Here is a 16,116-nt window from a genome sequence, read left to right as displayed (position 1 = left end):
GTGTTTAAGAGATGTGTGCTATTAAGCCAGCATTTCAAGTTCCTAAATAATAGGAAGCATTGTGAAGCTTCTCCAGGGAGGAGGCTCCTGGTGGTAGCTCTCTCTGCCTCCCTGCTGTGAGTCATTGTGCACTCAAGTTCAGAGGAATTGGTACTAAGGAAAAAGCACTGAGATAATAACCTTGAAAAATCAGAAGAGGAAGGGGGGGAAGGAAAGATTTATACACTGAAAAGAGCAGAACTGCCTTACCCTAAAAGCATTCTGTAAATGAGCTCCCATGCTTCCCAGCCTTTATCAAAGCCACTATCTTCTAAGGGTGGAGAGACCTGTGCATTGAGAATTAAGGACTTTACATGTTGTGCCACACAGCCTAAAGCAGTGGTTGGTATGCTGCCAGTTTGCAACATGACTCATTAAGGCAATAGAAATGTTTTTAAATCTTATGCTTGCAATTATAAGAAAGAGTACTTTGTACTGCCTCAGGAGAAATGGTGTGCTGTGATTGTCTTTCTCTAAGTGTGCAGGTCTCTAGTGTTAAGAACGCTAACCTCCATTCAAGCATGTTTTACCTTTCTAAGAGCTATAGACAATGCCATGGTGTATGGGAATTTTGTGGTGTTTGCTAGCTGCTGGGCCTTCTTTTCCTGGAGATAAACATCCTTTATGTTATAAAAAGAGCCCTTCAAGTTGCTGTTCTGATTTCTATTCCCTTCTACAGTGTTGCATGAATTTATTGTTTGTTAAAGGCTAACAGCCTGGAGACCTAAGCTCTTTGTTTATCCACAGAGTGAAATTCTTCTCGCTGTAGAGGGGATGCCAAAAGCACTAATTGTCAATGATACTGTTGCACTCAAGAAATATCCGTTCTCTATTTTCCAGCCACAATGATTTTGCCATGTGAAGGAGAACTCCTGGAATGGAAGTTGATTTGGACAATTTATCTGACAGAGACAGTGGGACTTCAGCTTGAGAACCTGGATGAACCCAAGTGAAGGTGAGGGGAAGAATGGTGGTTCTGTCAGATAGAGGATTTTTTTTTATGCCTTACCTATGCTCTAAACCCAAATGCTCTTTGCAGAGCAATCTTGAGAACTGGACTGTGCAGTGATCAGTATGATGACCAGTGACCTTTATTTAGATTGGATGTAAGGAAGAAGTTCTTTCCTGTGAGGGTGGTGAGGCACTGGAATGGGTTGCCCAGGGAGGTTGTGAATGCTCCATCCCTGGCAGTGTTCAGGACCAGGTTGGACGAGGCCTTGGGTGATATGGTTTAGTGTGAGGTGTCCCTGCCCATGGCAGGGGGGGTGGAACTGGATGATCTTAAGGTCCTTTCCACCCCTAACGATTCTATGATTCTATTTTGTCAGTAGGACCTATATAAACAGCTTCCTTGTGGAGTGAGTTCAGAGCAGTTTAAAACAGGGACCCCTTGTATGCACACACCTCCACATTAGGCATCATCACCATCAGTGTAGTACTCAAATGCCAAAGATTTTTTGATAATTTTTTTATTAATCTCAGTCAATTTAAAATTATCTAATGTACTCCAAATGAGCTGCTTTAGCTCCCTGCTTTCCTCAGCTCTCTATGGTTTATTGATAGGTATAGCTGGTATCTGCTGATAACTCATACCTCCTATCCTTAAGCAGCTAAAACTGTTGGTGATCCTATTGTCATTATCTTAAGGACATAAAGAAAGAGAGGGAGGAAGATCATGTAACAGAAAAATACTTTTCTAACCCTACATTGTTGGTTTTGAATATGGTCCTAACATATGACTCTATCACAGCTTGCAAAACAACCTTCCAAATGTGGAATTCATAGGAGATAGAACTATTTACCAACAACTTATGAAAAGTGATATTGAAAGGCACTTTTATTTATTCATTTCTTTCTGTAAAAAGAAGGTGATGCTGGGGGAGGGGAAGCAGAATTTAACAAAATAAGATAAATTTTGATATTTTCTTTCACGTTCTTTTAACAACCATTTAAGTAGACAGCATCCTCCAGGCTTACTCATCTCTGAAACCCCAGAAAGCAGGAAGCTTCCATTTAATCTGAGGAAATATAGTAACATAGGCAGTGTTTATTCTGTGGTAGAGCTCTACATGAACGGCTACAAGGCATCTTCTTGAGAAACGTGAAAAGCAGATTTATTTTAATTACATCAATTTATGTTCATTAAAAACCTCCTCAGTAACTGGCCCTGGTATTGAATTGTTTTCTATCTCTTCCTAATGCACTCAGACAATGTTTATTTAATTTAATTGACAGTAAGGGTGAATTTATAGGACTGTAATTCACACTTCCAGTGAAAAGAGAAAAATATTGTGGAACTATATTATTTGCTGCAAAAATGAGGTAGAGAAATTGTCTATTCAATTTTAATAGTTTCCCTCATCAGGGTCTCTTAATGGGGTTTCTTTTGCAATTACTCTAGGGCATTTGAAGCTGGCCATTGTGAGAACTTGCCAAACGACAATGAAATAAATCCAAATGTTAGAGGAGTTTTTAACAGTGTAACCTGATCACTTCCTTCTCTCGTTGACACAACTTCTTCCAGAGGACAAAATACTGAGTTTTGAAAAGACTTCTGTTCCCTCGTTTTTTTTTAACTAGAACTTCTGTTTCACCATTTCAGCACATGTTGTGGCTCTGGAATGAGTAATCAGAACACTTGTGTTTCCTGAAGGGCCTGTCTGGATCACAAGTAAGAAAGGTGCCTCTAGCTAAACTGTTCATAATTCTTGCTTAGCCTTTCTATGCTTGAGTCTATGGAAAATGAAGTCTTCAAATAACTTGATCTAAAAGCAAAACAAAGGAAAAAAAAGAAAAACAAACCAAAAAAAGGAAGTCCTATCACCCTTCACCATCCCTCCTATTTTAGGAGGCTTTGATGCGTGAAGGTGCTATATCCAAACGATAAGGGAAGACTGGTTTTATCACAACCCACACCACACAGTACTTCTGAGAAGCCTTGTAAGGCTAAAATCAGTGTTGCCTCCTTCCACTGAAGGGCAGCAGCTGTCTTCTTATCACTCTCTTGCTGGTGGACTCCCATGATGGAGGAGGCAACTGGTTTCTGCCCACTTCCTTCCCAGGAGCAGCCAACCTCCCCTTTTGGTGAGTTCATCCTATGGTGCACATCACAGGCGTGGGACTGGCAGTGGGTTAACTGGGACGTCTTCCTCCTGCTCTCTCCTCGTGGGGTGTATGAGCCCTGCCACAAAGTGGAAAATTCCCCCGAATCCATCATGTACAGAACCTCAGTGAGCAAGAGACAACAATGTGTAACCTTTGAGTTGTTTCTGTTAAATCCTCCTGAATTATGAGATACTTTTTTGAAATCTGTGCTTTCATGGATTGTGTAGCAAACAGTTTAACCTGGACATGTTTCAAAGTGGTCCTGATCTTTACAAGGAGTGAGCAACCAACCACAACAAAGTCATACCAGTTTGAGGACTTTCAGGAGGGAGAAAGGGAGGAAGGGAGAGAGGGAGCCGAAGATATTTCTATGGGACAGTGAATTACATTAAGGAATAAAGTGGGATCTGACCACATAACCTACATGCTCATGGGGAGGCATTCTGTACTTAAGCTCCAGGTTTTAAAGAAATTGCCCTTTGCAAGCTGAGGTTGTCATTGAGATGACAAAATTTCTTCCGGTACTATAATAAATAAAGGTAAGTATGACATTAGAAATTAATAAATGGAGTTTATTTGTCCAGACAATCACCCTTCAGTGTAGAAATCAAAGGCACCAATGAACTTTAGCATCACTGTGTGAAGCTATTACAATGCACTGATTATTATCACATCTCAATAAGTTCCAGTAATGTGTAAGTAGCATCAACAACAGCTATCACACAATTTCACTGGGCTTTCAGATAAGTATCTAGAAGTATAACCAGGTTTTAGAGGTATAAAGAATGCAATTACCATTTTAATATCTCTCCACAGGGAAAAGGAAGATTAATTTTTGTAGGTCTATTTTCCTGATTTTTCTCATAGGCTGGGAGATAGGTAAAAACCTGGTAACAATACACTAGAAATAAATAAAGTGCTGCTGATATCTAATTAAAGGGGCACAATTGGATAACAGAATTATTGGGAAAATCAAAATCTCTCATACTTTGAAATCATGCTGTACTTTTGTTTGGGTTTCCAAAAAGAAAGGTGAAATTTTGATAATATTGACTCTTGTTTCATAATGAAGTTTCTTAAAGCAGCATTTCCATAGCAAGTCAGACATCCAGAGAACAGGAAAAAAATATTCCTTTCCTGTTAGGCTCTATTTATTGTTATAACACTTTTTGAGTGTATTTTTTACCTGTCAATTTCTGTATTCTAATACAGGAATATAATGTGTTTTATAGCTTGATTTCCAGCTCATTCGCTGCTTCCTGATGAGGCTTGCAGAGTTGGTCCAATAGAAAATGAATTTAGTTTCTAAACACTGTGAATACATGACTACTTTATTGAGATCCAGTGTAAGAAAAGAGGTATAACCTGGCAAATCTACCAGAACTGGGCTTACTCTGGGAAAAGCAGTAGTGTTTTGGCACAGAATCAGCAGGAGATTTGCTGCAAGCGGCTGGTGACCTTCTCTTTTCCTTTATAACTTGAGCTGAGCTGAGCATTTGTAGCTGTGCTACATCTGGGAGGTGGAGGGGGGGAAGATGTATCGTCTGCAGTCTGCACAGCAGTGTGCAGCATCATGTCAAAATCAAGATGGACTTGATAACTCTAATTAGTATTATCTCCCTATAGCAGGCTCCCAGGGATGTTGCTAAGATGCTGTGTGAGTCGGCAAGGTGGCAGAACAACAAACGGCAATCGGCAAAAAGAATAGAAACAAACCCTTTAAAGGGCACGTTTCACATCTTTCCTGTGTCTCAAGCATTAGAGATATTGAGCTTATATTTTAGACTGGAGATAAAGTCATGGAAAATCCATGACTTTTAGATCTTGCTACACATTAATCCATTCACCAGGCAGCAAGTTTTAAAGTGGGTTCAGGCTTGAGGCGACAGACTGATCTCTGCAAGCAAGAGAAAAATCACAGCGGCTGTGCTGTCACATTCAGCCCATCACACCTCCGACAGCTCCCTGCAACAGGAACAGATAGGTGGCAAATCTTAATGACCCATTAATATAACTGGCCACATTTATATAAATGCTAGGAGCATTGACATCTCCTGTAGCATGTTCCTGAGGTGTCAGGAGTTGTGCCTAAGGTGTTGAGATTGTTAGAGGCATTGCATGGTATTTTCTGGTTTGGGGTATGTGGGGTGGGTGGGAAGATGATGGGTGCAAGGTAAATATACTTGAGGACCTCTGGAATATTTATCTATGTTTGACCAAACTGGACTTGTCTAGGGGTAATATAAAAGCCATAAACTTCTTGCCAAGATAACCTTAAAACTATAAATAGTCACAGCTGAATGAAGTCCTTCAATATATCTGTATGCAAAAAACCTCTGTAATTTAAAACCAGTCTTACTCTATTGTCTCTCTTTGAGGAGCTAGATTTATGGCCACTCCATTGGCATCGGTTGTAATGACAAAAGTATAATTTAATGACATAAAACTAGTTTTATCTTCCTGGCTCCTTTTTTCCCCCTTTATTTTTCTTCTAGCAAAGAGGATAACACCAGGTCCCCTTTTACTAGTAATCAACACCCACAATTTGAAAGATGGTATTTCTTGGCAACCTTTTCCTGCTGTTGCTTTTTCCCTAAGCATTGATATTAAATACTTAAGAAGAAAACTATTTCAACAGCCTGTTTTCCAAAGTGAAGTGGGGAAAGAAGGGATTTTTTTTTCCCCACGTGTTGCCTTCAGAAACACGATTTTGTTTAAAAGCATGTATCCGAGTTACCCAAAAGTTCATTTCACAGCATCAGCGGTCAAAGAGACCTCTTGTGAGAGCCAGAGTTGCAAACCACAATGTTTCTGAGAAGGGTTAAGGCCCCAGTTACTCACCCACCCACACCTGCACCACCATATAGGTTGTCCCATAGTTCTCTTTCATCAAATCAGGGGGGAGCCACTGCCATGCCTTGGGTATGCCAGCAAGGAGCTTGTTTGCATCTAAATACCAGGATGGCGTGAGAAGGGATGCTTTTCCCATAAAATGTCCTAACTCTGCCTGTGGGTAGTCATCCTGCCCTGACAATTTAGTGTGTTAGCTCTGCTGTCTTGCAGCAAATTCCTCTCTCTGCTGGTGCCAGTGATGAGCTGCCTTCTACACAACTGCATCTCCATACATCTTTTTAGGAGTTGGATTTAGTGATCAGTAACAGCCCCCTAACAGGGCTGACCATCACAGGCTCCTTGTGGAGCTCACAGTTACCTTATGCACAGGAATCGGAGCTGCCAAAGCATTGCAAGGTGGGGGGGGGCTAGTGAGAACCACAGACTTTGGTGTGACTTTGGATAAGTCCCTTGCCAGGCCTCCCTGTCAGCTGAAAAGTAGAAATAATACCATCCTCCTGCTCTACAGAGGTTTGCTCATGAATGCCTCTTCCTTTCAGGAACTACTTGAATTTTACTTAGTCTCACACAATTAGCTAAAGCAGACAGACAAAAGCTGATGGGTATCCCTTGCATGAGTAGAATTACATGTTTTGGTAATGCTGAGTACTCAACAGCCCAGTCCAGTCACTTGCATAGAATAAAAAGAGCTGGTCTTAACTGCTTGCACCATAGCTAGAAAAGCAGATACTGGATATGCTCAGCAAGTCTTTATTTAAAAAATTAAAATTAGAAAAGCTAGACATACAAGAGGAGTATGTAATTTCTATTTAATTTAAACAGACCTTTAAAATCCTTCCCATCACCGGTATTGGGGTTTTAATCATGACACAGATCAGCACTGTGTCACTGAGGTTTTCCAATCGGCACCTGCCCCTTGGGGATCTCCATCACCCCTAACCTGCAGTATGCAGCTGTGGTACCAGTACTGCTGGTGGGAGCTGCAGCTGAAGCACAGAACTGCTCTGCTATAAAAGTATGAGTAGTGGGATTGCAGCTGTATAGCCCTCCAGCTACCCTGCCCATATGCATTTAAAATGCATTTGTTTCCATCATATTTGTGAGTCAAGTTGATGGCATTTATAGGGCAGTAGCTAACCAGGTACTCTCTGAAGCAGGAGGTGAATGGAAGCATATTGGTCTCAGCTATATATAAATTCATTATTCATTTGAAAGGGGCAATAGTCTTGTTACTGATAGAAAGAAGGGTTTTCTTGCAAAGGAAAAGGCATTGGTGGTTTTTTTTTTTAAGGATGAGGACCAGAAGGAAAGGAATAGATCCTTCTGTTTCATGTGTGTTGCCTTACAGATGTGGGAAGTGTTGGCATTCCACAGAAAAGTCAGAATTTTATGCCAAAATCCAGTACTTCAGTTTATTTATTTACTCAAAACAAAAGCTATACATCAGAAGTACCTCTGGTAGAAATGTGTCTTCAGCTATCGTCACATGGAGACAGGAGATACAGATGAAAAATTCTCTGACCAACTGTGTTTTATTTTTTTACCTTCATAGGAGGTTGTGCTTTAAAGAGAGCTTTGACTTATTACTGGAACAGAAAATGCGTTTGTTGAAACCAAAAAAGATGGGAGAGTAGAAAAAAAAACCTCAGAAAGCTCTTCCAAAATCAAAAATTGCTCTCTGTGACTGCTTCTGTGGGCCCCTTTCATGTCCATGTCCTCTGGACATTTGAGCAGAGAGCGAGGCTGACACAGAGGCTGGGGAAGAGCAGTTTATGCTTGAGTTTCACATCCCTCGGCACTGTGATGGAAATCACGTGTGAGTGGGGCTGGCCAGGTTCATCACTGGGCTGAGCATAAGAGAAAAGTGCCACGCAGCTGAAATAAATAAGCATGGCAGAGCAAATTCTGACAGTTACGCCACAGCAATTTGAATTAGACAGAACTTTGATGTCTACAAAGCTGGACTTGATATCCCGGTGGGAGCAGGTTTTCCCATTATGTGTTCATTTAAGAATTTTTTTACTTAAGGTTGGGCAGAAATAACACAGAAATGGCTTTCTGACAGAGTCATACGCCTGCTTCTGAACTCCCAGGGAACAGAGATCTAGCCAGACAAAAAATGTGACTCTTATTCCTTGCTTATTTCTTTATTACTTAGGGGTGCATTTGTGTGGAAAAGGTTCATTTTTGAAAAGTTATTCTATATCCTCACTTAGTTACAAACCACAATAAATACAACTTATAAAATGAGGAGTACATTTTCAGATGGTGCAGAGGTTTTGCTGCATTGTACGTGTGGAGGTTCCGTCTTAGGTGGATGTAAGTGCAGGTAATAATCTGTGAAGAAGGTCAATGTAGAGGAGGCAAGGTACTTTTTAATTTACACACTTATGTAGCTTGTGGCAGGTGTTGAAGCTGGCATCACTGATGAAGGGAAAACACAGAAGAAGTGGGAAGATGTCTGGTATAATCAGTTTTAAGTCATGCACTTGAAAATGATACAGCGTGAAAAGCAGAAACTTAATACAGAGAATTTTATACTTCAGCAAGAATGCTCCTACCCCTGCTGATGAGCTGACATTTGCGGTCAGTTATTTCCCAAAGGTAATGGCAGTTTTATAATTAGGCCCTCAGTTAGCAATGCCTTGCTGCTCATGCCTCACCCCATACAGATTTGCAGTGTGGAGGTTTTCAGTTGTGGGTGTGATGTTTGACATGCATTGACCAGAAGTAACTGGAGTAAAGGAAGAACTGGGATTAGGGCAAGTGTGTTTGTTCAGCACTGAGGCTTTTTGAATTGGGCTTCTGCTTCAGTGAATTCTTCAGGGTCGTGAAGTGTTCATTAGATGAATGGGAATATGTATGTTTGCAAGAAGACCTTTGTCACCCTGGGATAAAGCGTGACCATGTTGCCTGGGGATGCAACAGGAATGGCCTCTTGCCTCCCAGCTCCCCTGTTGTGCTGGGAACACTCACAGGGAGAAGTGCTGTCCAGGAAATGCTTTCTCATCATCCAGAGTTTTCATTCAGCAAATGGCTTGTGTGGAGTGAAACCTTGCTTTCCAGTGCCACAAAACAGAAGTGTGTCAGGAGGTCTCAATTGCAGAGTGCCTGGCACTGCAGTGCTCCTCTCTGACACGGAGAGTCAGCAGTGGTAAAGTAGGATGGAGTGCATCAAGGTGACTTTTCCCTCTGTCACCCTTACAAGTGCTGTTTCCTGCTAAAGTCCCATTCTTGGTATCTTTTCCAATGACAATATGACCAGCTTAGTGAGGTTTTCTCCAGAATACTTCTTACTCTGCCCTAATAAGACTCTTTTCCCTAGCTAGGGCATGCCATTCATGAGTAGTGGGAAGACTGTTCTTCATAATCCTCAGTAGCAGAGAAGCTCTTTGGACTTTACTGACCAACAGCAGAGATAGAATCATAAATGCATTATCAGGCAGTGCCACCTCGGTGAAGCTCATGATAAACAGAAGAAAGGGAAACAGTGAATGATTTCCATTGTTTCATACTTAGATTTCCAGAAAGACTCAAACAAAATATGCTGCTGCTTTTCTAATTTTCCTAAATTGTTTGTCAAGTTGTGGTAAACATAAAGGCATGCAGAGGTAAATTATTGGAACATTTTCTCTACGTTTGCATGCAGAGATGTACATTTAAATGAGTGCACATATGTTTGTGCACATGCATGCAAATATATAGACGTACATGCATGTGCTTGTGTGGATGTATACACACATATGTATGTTCATGCATACAGGCAAGAAAATAATTTTCCATAACCTTCTCTTGTTTAACAATAATACTGAACTACTGGCATTCAACAATCTAAATCCTCAAATGTGTTGAAGAAAGGTAGATTTTAATGGTGTTAAATGAACCATTTAGCACAGAAGGCCTCTTACCTTCAGTGGCACACTCTCAAAATGAAATCCAGTGTTCAGATAGAATAATAAAAAGACGAAAAACAATATTACCTGTTTAAAGAGAATATAAAATCCAATTAAGTTCTGAATTTTAATTCGCTTGCAAGCATGGGTTTGTTGCTCTGTGAAAAGAATGAAAATGGAAATGACATTTCTGTGTGTTATCTACATAATCCAGAGGCTAGAATATCCTGTCATGCTTATTTTGTCTAGTGATGATAAAACTAAACAGTTTTAACTGAATTTCCTGTAAATGGGCAAATAATCAAAAATGAACATCTTTATATTTTGATCTATCATTAATTTATGTATAAATGCTGTTATAAAGAGATTAGCTTTTATGAAAAGAATGATTTTTGCCTGGCATCTGACAGCAACGATGGGCTGTAGCATGTGAATAGCTGTGGGTGGAAGAAAGCTGGACTTCTGAACCGTGAATTTACCAAAAGAGGAGAAGGGGGAAGCTCCAAAATCAAGAGGCCCATATGGCACCAGCCATTGATATGCAGACACAGACCATTGTGTCAAGTGTCACTACGACCTCCTAACCCCTCTTGTCCCTAAATGCAGTGGATCAGTGATGGTCATTTGCTAAGTTGTGTGTCTTACACGAATTGGTAGTACATACTGAAAGGTGGCAGAATGAAGAGGTGGTGACCTGAGGATGTGGTAGGAGGCTGCACAAGTGAATTTGTTTCTTTCTGTTCCAGCCATGGCTGAGGCAATAATGTCATTGCAGTAAACTCGGCTTCCCATTACCACTGACTATTCCTGCTTTTCCTTCTTTCGTTAGATTCACTTTATTTAGACTAAACCTAGAAAAACATCTCTACCTGGACTGTAAGTATCCAAATCAGCAATTACATTTGTATTTACATAAGGCTGTCACCCACTAGTTGTGCCAAGCAAAGAGAATATCTGGGGATAAAGTAATAGCAAACCATACCTCAGTTCCACCGTGCCTCTGAAGCCTGGTGTTGTCTAGCCATGCCTCACCCTGTACCTATGTTCTTGCCCTCCAAGGAGCATTGCTGCTTCCAAAATAAGTCAGCACAACATCAGATACCGAGAGCTCAGAAGAGTTCAGAGGTTTGGTTCTTTATTTGGGTATTAAATAGATTGCTAGAGAAAGATATTTGACCAAACTTGTAATTGGGTAGCACAGGATATACCTATGCGAGTGGTACCTGCAGAGGAGTAGACAGTATATCCAGGCTGATGTAAATCGGGTTATTCTCAGAGAGTAACTTTTTGTAGGGTTAAGAAAGATAATTTAAAACAGGCAAAAGGCAGAAACACCCAAAGCCACATTATTTTAACAGACCTTTGTGCCTAATGGTGGGATTAAGCATTCAAACAAAGGAGTTTGTTGGGTATTGAGCAAGATCAGAAATTCTTGGTGCCTGATTTTTAAATAGCAGTCTCTAATGGTGGGTGTCCAGTCTGGAATATCCAGCCCTCCAGCGTCTGGGAAATCTGCTCCTTCAGAAACAGAGAGCCTGTTTACATGAACTCCAGGGTTTTATATTAGATCCAGAAGAAATTATTAAGTTGCTCATGTGACCTAAAATTGCACAGAAAACACGACAGTAAAACTACCAGACCCTTCCTTTATCCTCCCCCTAAAGCAGATTTATTTGGTTTTCCACTTTTTTTACAAGCTATATGAATGGCTCCCAGCCTTTAATCTCACTACAGATTTTGCCATCTTTGAACTGTTTATTACATTGCAGCACTATGGCAGGGATGAGAACAGCATTACCTGAACCCAGATTCTTCTGCACTTCACAAAGTTATGCACCCTGTTCTACATTGCTCCAAGTTCAGAAAGTTGACAACTTTTATGCCTCTTCATGCTCTGTAAAGTATTAAAGGACAGCCAGGTAAGTTTTAGATAGAAGCAAATACAAACTTGTCTGTATCCAGGATTGCTTTTATATTATTTATATTGTCACTACCATGGTCTTACAGCACGTCTCTTATTCAAGGTCATGTTGCCTCTGAAAATGATAAGAATTAATTAAAAGTGTATGCAGAGATATAATATGAAACATGTTTAGCATGACAAAGCTAACACTGGGGGATTTTAACCTTGCTTCATTTAAAGCCTCAAAACCAATCTCAGAGCTTCATCTCAGTTTCTCACCAGCATTTTGTTATGCAAGAAACATCACCTTCAGTATCTTGTATGAAACCACCTGCTGTTGTTCAGCCCTTCCATATTCACCTCCTTCATGTCTCTTCAAGGGTTGCCCAGCATCTGTCTCAAGGCACTACATGAAAATTAGCCACATAAGTTTATAAACATTATATAAATCTGTTTCCATAAAAATAAGGGTATGAAAAATCTGAAAAGCTATGATGATGCAGATACAGTTTCCCCCAGTACTTCAGTGCTGTTTTTTTTCTTCTTGTCCCTAAATGTGGTGCATCGCAGCAAACCCAACCTGATGCAATCAGTAAGCAAAACTGCTTTGTAAGCACTTCTCCACTGTTTGTGCTGCTGGAATTGAAGGGCTTTATCGTGCCTTCATTTTAAAAGCCAAACCCTAAATTCAATCAACAAAAGATTAAACGGTGCCAGTGCTTTCTGATACTGCTAAAAAATGTCATCACTTACGAGTTATTTGTGTTTGAATATTGAATCCCAAAGGGGTGGTAGCTATTTTTTGTAATTCTGTGGAGATGGAGTAAATGGTTATGAATAGCACAGTCATAGAACAGGATTGATTATTAAGCTCCATTCCTTTAAAACCACCTCAGTTTGACAAAGGCTCTTGCAGCAGGACTAGTCCATGTACCATTACTTTTGAGTCCTAACTCAAATACTGCACAGAAACAAGAAGGTCTGGAAGGATTTCAGAAGAGCTGTTTGCTGTGTACTGCTTCACATACTGTTTTCGCTACAGAGACTGCAAGTCCCCAAACTGTTTGTGATGACACAGTTTGTACAAATGGCATCTCAGTCCTGAGCACTTGCTCTGCAATCTTAATGGTCCTTTCCAAGAAAGAGCTCTAATAGTTCATTGAAATTGTGTTTAGTCTGCAGGCCCCCTGGAGCTATTATGAATGCAATTAACGTCTCCAGATCAGGACAAAAATGCGAAGGACTCTATGCTGTATTGACTTAATATATCATAATGGCTCTGTCTGGGCCTGGATGGGCTATTATTCATCCAAGAGGTTTGGTGCATGCTCCAGTTGCACCGTGCAGCTTTTGGCATAACTTCAGGTCCTGCAGGAAGGACAGGCTTGCAGTGTGCCTGCTAGAACAAAACCCAGGAGATTCATCCCAGCTAACAGCACTGGAAACAGCGGCTCTTGTTTCCCTGTAGCCTTTGTGGGTGAGTGGTTTTAAAAGCAGCTCTATGGGCAAAGCCAGCTCCTAGTGCATCGCTGGCTCTGTTTGTTTGCTGGTCCTGGGCACTTGCCCATTCCTTGCTGGCTCCTGGATCCCTGTCGCTGCCCACAGGAGCACACGTTTCTGTTGCTTGTGCGTACACTTACAGATGCCACACAAAAGTCTGCCCAGGGTGAGGCAGACCTACTGGCATCTCAGCCCTTCTACTAGCACAGGTCCAGGCTGGCTGTCCAGGATCTCTCTTATAATAACTGGGCACCTCTGGAGTGCCCAGTTCTTTATCTAACCTCAGACTCTCAAGACCTGCAACCAAGATACACATTTCAGTGCTGATGGAGGAGACGTTTCACTGTCACACGTTTTGATTGCATGCTGGGCAGTAAATGCAGAGCACTCCATGAATTGTGATTATTTCCAACCAGTGAAGCCTGATTTCAATCACGTGTTTTCCTGATTTTACAAAATGAACACTAAAGCAAATAGATAAGCTAAATCTATGTTTTTATCTCGCAGTCTCCCAAGTGCCTGAGGCAGTCTCAGGTCCAGTGGCTGAAGTTAAGCTAAATATAAGCACTGTGCAAATGCAGAGTAGGCAGGGAACAGCTTCTCTTCTGAAGTCCTACCACTGTAACTGGCTGTGCAAGGGGGAATCCTTTTAAATGCCAAAGAAACAATTTGCTTTGAAATCTCCATCATCTGTGTTACCTGCTCTTTTAACCCATCTATCCATTCATTCCACCCTGGAGTTTCAGTGGCACACCATATCCTCCCAGTCGAGTTCAGGTGTCAGATTTGAAGCATCAGCTCCTGAGTTCTGCTGGGGTTTTAGCTGCTGGTTTTTTGGTTTTTGCTTAGGGTTTGGGCTATTGTGTGTGTGTGTTTGTTGGGATTTTTTTCCCCAATGAAAATTGAGTTATATACATGTAAACCACACTGTGTTCATATATAGTACAAGAACAAGGAAAATAAGAGGTTCATTCAATTAATTGTTTATACAAATGACCTGTCTCCATTCACAGTGCTGCTTTTGATATGAAAACATAGAGTTAACTGAAATATTGCTACAGCTACATTTCAAAGAAAAATGAAGCAATCTGAGGTCTTTGGTGCTCTTCAGATTTGCACCATTTCAGGGCTAAGTGCTATAAACATCTATGTGAAGGTAGGGTGTGATTACAGAAGAAGTCTTTTCCACGTGAATATATATGCTTTTTTTAATGCCACTTCAGTGGGTTTTCACTTTAATTCTAGAGTTGTACTATTTAGGCAGAACTTCTGGAATTTATTTCAAAAGAGCCATGTGATGCCTTGATTCTAACATACCTAAAAATATAATGTTCAGCTTAACAATGTGCAACTTCAATCTGAACATTAAGCTCACCTGTCTCAGAGCTCAGCACATCCCTAGGTGAGTGCAAGCTGACACAGTTTTATCTTCTGTGAAACACCCTTATTTTTCCTTACCAAATGCAGACTAAAAGGCAGGCTTCCCACAGAAGTTGTGATCAGAAAGGGATGTGTCAGCTGTTATCTCCAAACTTGCACTGTTGTAATCACAACTGCTTGTACGTGCCGGAAGAAATAGGGATATTTACAGCTTTTCAGTGCCGCCAGAAGGAAACAATTACAAGTGAAATACAAACATACAGTCACATACACAAATATATTAAAAAAGCACAAAAACATGCACAGACATGCATGTTCATACTCATAGATAAACAATGCCAACAGAAACAAGCAGAAAATGTGACTGCAAGCAGAAAATATTACCAAAGAGGCAGAAAATAAACCTGCATAGAAGGACTGGGGACAAAGCAAGTGTCTCGAGCAGGAGTCGTAGTAGCAGCTTTTCCATTCCAGGCCTGAGAGTAGGCATGTAAAGGTAAACCTACACCAACAGTTCTGGTTCTGGGCTAGGAAGTAGCTATATTTACCCTTTGTGCACTGCGCTCTCTCTCACTGAGACAGATAAAGCCAGGAAGAAGGTTTTGTGTTGATGGAGAAATATTCCACAGTGTTTTCCTATTTCTGATAGGAACAAGGTGCTGGGAAATGCTGCTGTGTTCAACCATATTAATGCTGGAAGCAGGATGAATGGGTCTAAATGGAGACCAAATTTTGCCTTCTAAGGGTGTGATATCAGCTGTGTGTGTGTGATCTCTAGGTGTTGGGACTCTCTGCTTCCATCCTTTTTGCAAATTCACATATCCCCTTGTCTTATTCCTGAAATTGCACTGAGTGCATCATTACATGGTCTGACCAAGTCATATTCCTTCATAAGCACAGTAAATACCTGCATTTCTTCTGACAATGAGGATAGTCTGAATTGCCTAGGTTTATTCCTGCTAGTTTTTCTTTGTCTATATTCTGCTTGAGAAATCAATACTCAAAGGAGCAACCTGTGTATCTCTGGCTTACATGCAGTTCCAGCTGAACGGCATTAGGCTTCTAGCAGAAGGATTGAAAGAACAAAGAAAAAGGTTCATTTAATTTACCTTAAAGGATAGATAATTTTTCAAATAGAGACAATCTGAAAAGCACAAAGCACTATGCCAATATCTTGGTCACTCTCAAAAATAAAATTCAGTCTTTCTTGGTAGGAAAATAAATGTCAATACTATGTATAATTACATCCAGGAGCAATTCTGCAGCTAATTTTGTAAGAATTGATATGCTGCTATATTGCATTCTTATGAGTATTGAAGCGTTAAACATTCAGGCCCAGGCCAGACTTGGCCTAACACCAGACTGGTCATTTGCCACGTACCTAGCAGGCTGACCAGTACACAATAATAATCAGAGCTGGCACAGAGCTTAAACATTGATGTT

The 16,116-nt window shown here is 40.7% G+C and overlaps 1 long non-coding RNA gene across 3 annotated transcripts in view; it reads left to right on the top strand.

Moving 5' to 3' along the window:
• LOC134158249 (uncharacterized) overlaps nucleotides 1-16,116 on the top strand; it is a 179,036-nt gene that overhangs the window by 145,216 nt on the left and 17,704 nt on the right. For 2 of the 3 annotated variants that reach the window (XR_009962678.1, XR_009962676.1), the window contains exons 3-5: nucleotides 880-994; nucleotides 10,720-10,766; nucleotides 11,660-11,809. This is a non-coding gene — a long non-coding RNA (uncharacterized LOC134158249). Of the gene's footprint in view, nucleotides 1-879; nucleotides 995-10,719; nucleotides 10,767-11,659; nucleotides 11,810-14,306; nucleotides 14,450-16,116 lie in introns of all 3 variants that reach the window. The other variant, XR_009962677.1, reaches the window with a different exon arrangement.

The sequence above is a fragment of the Pezoporus occidentalis genome, unplaced genomic scaffold (genome assembly GCF_034315485.1).
Source record: "Pezoporus occidentalis ecotype Australia unplaced genomic scaffold, CSIRO_AGI_Poc_V1 ctg128, whole genome shotgun sequence".
In the NCBI taxonomy this organism is placed as follows: domain Eukaryota; kingdom Metazoa; phylum Chordata; class Aves; order Psittaciformes; family Psittacidae; genus Pezoporus; species Pezoporus occidentalis.
The sequence above is the reverse complement of the archived record's forward strand: the minus strand, read 5'-3'. Positions and strand labels throughout refer to the sequence as shown.